This window comes from Lathyrus oleraceus, chromosome 7, assembly GCF_024323335.1.
Source record: "Lathyrus oleraceus cultivar Zhongwan6 chromosome 7, CAAS_Psat_ZW6_1.0, whole genome shotgun sequence".
Classification (NCBI taxonomy): Eukaryota; Viridiplantae; Streptophyta; class Magnoliopsida; order Fabales; family Fabaceae; genus Lathyrus; species Lathyrus oleraceus.
In genome coordinates this window covers 16,440,001-16,443,540 of record NC_066585.1, presented here as the reverse complement: position 1 = coordinate 16,443,540, position 3,540 = coordinate 16,440,001, and positions in this window count along the sequence as shown.

The following is a 3,540-nucleotide window of genomic DNA, read 5'->3' as shown; positions in this document are numbered from 1 at the left end:
TGGACAAGTAGAAGTATTCAACAGACGGTTAAAGAAAATTATGGAAAAACCAGTTGCTACTTCAAGAAAAGGTTGGTCTAAAAAGCTAGATGATGATCTCTGGGCCTATAGGATAACTTTTAATATGTGTTTGGGACTATATACATGTCAATTGTTCTATGGGAAATCCTGTAAATTACCAGTTGATCTAGAACATAAAGCTTATTGGGTAATAAAATTCTTGAACTTTGATGAAAAAGTTGTTAAAAGGAAAATGTTATTGAAATTGGATGAATTGGAGGAAATAAGACTCCAAGCTTATGAGAATTCTATGATTACAAAGAGATAACAAAAATGTATCACGATAAAAACCAGGACAGAAGGTTCTACCCTACAATTCTCAGTTAAGGTTATTTCCAAGTAAGTTGAAATCAAGGTGGTATGGTCTATTTATTACGGATGACGCTTCTGAGGAAACCTTAGACAAATTCCTTAGAAACTTCACAAACAAATTGTTCCATCTGCACTCTTTTAGGTTCTTTCTTTCTTTTTTACTGCACGAAAGAGTTCGAAGACTGGTGGAAATCTTATTATCAGTCGGTGGAAGATTGTACCCATATGGCATAACGCATCTCGAACGCCTTTGTTTTCCATCGGGCAACATGTATATAGTTAAAGATATATATTATCGGCATCCTTCTCATGTATTGATAAGTTTCTAACCTCTGTATTGTTGTTTGGCTTAGATCAATCTGATTAGGGGGAGTCTGAGACTTTTGATGAGGATGGAGTTTCTGGTTCTCCTCGACCCTTCACTCCTAATACAGGACTCTTAGGGAAATGCATTTTGCACTGTATGAAGTGGGACAATGTTCGATAGCTCCAGAGTTTGCGCTGCCCGAGAACCCTGAGCATCTGAAGGGAGTGTGGTGAGGGTTAGGGTTGAGCATGTCTTTTCCTTCGACGCACATGACGGGGTGGAAGACACCCCTTTGTAAAGGAGAAGAAATAGCGGGAATAAATTTACTCTTGACCCTGGTCCTGCCTCTTCCAGTCTAAATCTGGATGTTAGAGAGGTAATTCGACAATGTGTTTATTTCTTATACATCCTGGCTTCTGACCACTATCGTTCTTTTGTTGTGTAGATTCCTCATGACACACTAGTGTCTCCAACTACTAAAGATATGCAAGAATGTGCCCTTTCAACGCCTAATCCTAGTCCACAACCCTAGATCTTGGAGAACCTAATTGGCAAAACGACTGCTCATACTTCAACATCATCTCCTAGTTCGTCTAGTTTAAAGAGGAAGCGACTGGAGATGTCAATATCGCTTTTTAAACGTCTTGTCGACCCATTTGATGACTTAAATGACGTTTCTCCTGACCCTAATGACGCTTCCTTGGATCCCAACCATGATGAACTATTTGAGCAGTCGAAGTCAAAAGTGGTTGGATTAGACCTTTTGAGATTGTTGACAATGATCTTCTTGTGCTTGTTGAACTCTGAGAATTAGTGTTTAAACTGGGTCGGCTAGAGATTCTAACTATGATTTCTGATTTTGCTCTAGACTTGGAGATTCTTCTAGACCAAGTAGTCCTGGTCACTAAACTCAAAAGGTCTTCTGCTAACCTTGTTAAGAAAAAGTCTGGCGCCCTATCCCAACAACAGGACATAGTCTCTCAGTCCAAGAAACTGTTGGCCAATTGGGAGGTGAAAATCCATGATGAAAATGCTCTTGTCACTCTTGATAATGACATTTAGGCTTGAACTTAGAGGATTAACTATTTGCAGTCTCTCGTCGAGAAGGAAAAGAAGAAAAGAGTTGCTATAGACACTTATGACTTCAACTGTCTTGAACCGTCGATGGGTGCATAGGTCAATATGGGTATAGCACGAGCCATGACTGCACGGAAGTTGGAGAAGGAACTAGAGTGCTTGAAAGCCAAGGACCTTCAGATTAATTAGAGGCTCGACCATGTACATACTCGTTTTGATAGCATGAAATGAGATATAGGGCTCTTGTTTTTTTTCTATCTTTCTGTACTATTTTCCGCTTTTGGCGATTTTGCAATATTACCGTTATGGCCAAATCAATGATATTTTGAGTACAATTGTCCTTTTTTTATATTGATTTCTTGAAGCATGGGCCTATACTTTTTTTAAGTATTTCCCATTTATTCGCAGCGTTCGATTATTAGGGCCTAATTCCTCAATCTTATATGTATTATTGGAAAAAACTTGATTAATTTTGAAAGGTACTTTCTAATTTGGTAACCGTCTTCCCAAAGCCATGTCTTTCTTGTTGATAAGAAGTATAACTTTCTAGACATAATCTCCGACATAAAAGACTTTTGACTTAAGCTTTTCGTTGTAAGTTTCAGTTATTTTCTTCTTTTGTCTCATCAAGGCATCTAAAGCAAGTAGCCTTTCTTCGTCCAGGTCGACTAACTCGCCCATCATGATGCTCCAAAATTGGTCAGACGGTATTTCATTTACCTTTGAATCCTCACATACAGTGCGCATATCTTTGCAGGTAAAATGCATTGTGACCAAACGTCAGTCGAAATGGTGTAGAATTAGTGGCTTCTTTGGGCGAAGTTCTGCAAGCCCAAAGTGCTTGATTCAAGGTTTTATACCAACTTCTTGGATTTTGGCCTATGTGTTTTTTAATCAAATTTATGATAACTTTGTTCGCAGCCTCTACCTGGTAGTTAGCTTGTGTGTAGTAGGGGGTCAATGTTAGGAATTTGATTCCTGTCTCTGCGGAAAACTCTGTTACTTTTCTGTCGACGAACACTGAACCTTGGTCAAATGTTATGGTTTCATCTGTTCCATATCTATAGATGATATGAATATGTATAAAGTCAATCACGGTGTCTTGGTCGACGTTAGTCAGAGGCAATTCCTCGACCCATTTTGTAAAGTAATCAATGCCCACTAGGACATATATATGGCTTTTAGGAGATGTAGGTTTGATCTCACCTATTAGGTCTAATGCTCATCCCCTGAATTGTCATGGCTTGGTGATCAAATGTGATTCACTAGAGGACAGATGTTGTATTCCTCCATGTTTCTGACACTCTTGACATCCTTGAGAGAACTCAATGCAATCTTTCAACATTGTAGGGCAGTATACCCCTTTTCCACACAGCAACCACATCATTTTGTGGCCTGCTTGGTAAGTGCCATACAATCTGCCATGGGTGTCCGAAATTGCCAAGTAAGTCTCACTCTCATTAATACATTTGAGCAACACCTCTTGTGGAGTATTTTTGAACAACTCGTTCCCAATAATGACGTAAATTAGCGCCTTGTATTTAGTTTTTTGATTCGGTTTTCCTGTTGGGTTCTTAAGGAACTCGATAAATTCCTTTCTCCAGTCGTAGTTTGATATGTTATTGATGGTAAAAGTTTCAAAGTTTTATGGTATTAATTTCTTTTCCCCCACCAGTTTTGGCGTTGGCAATTCTGGTCAGATAATGCTAGTCGATACCAGCTTGTCTTTTACTTTAGTCAAGTTCTTTAACTTTCTCTTGGCTACCTTGTAGCATGAGGCTACT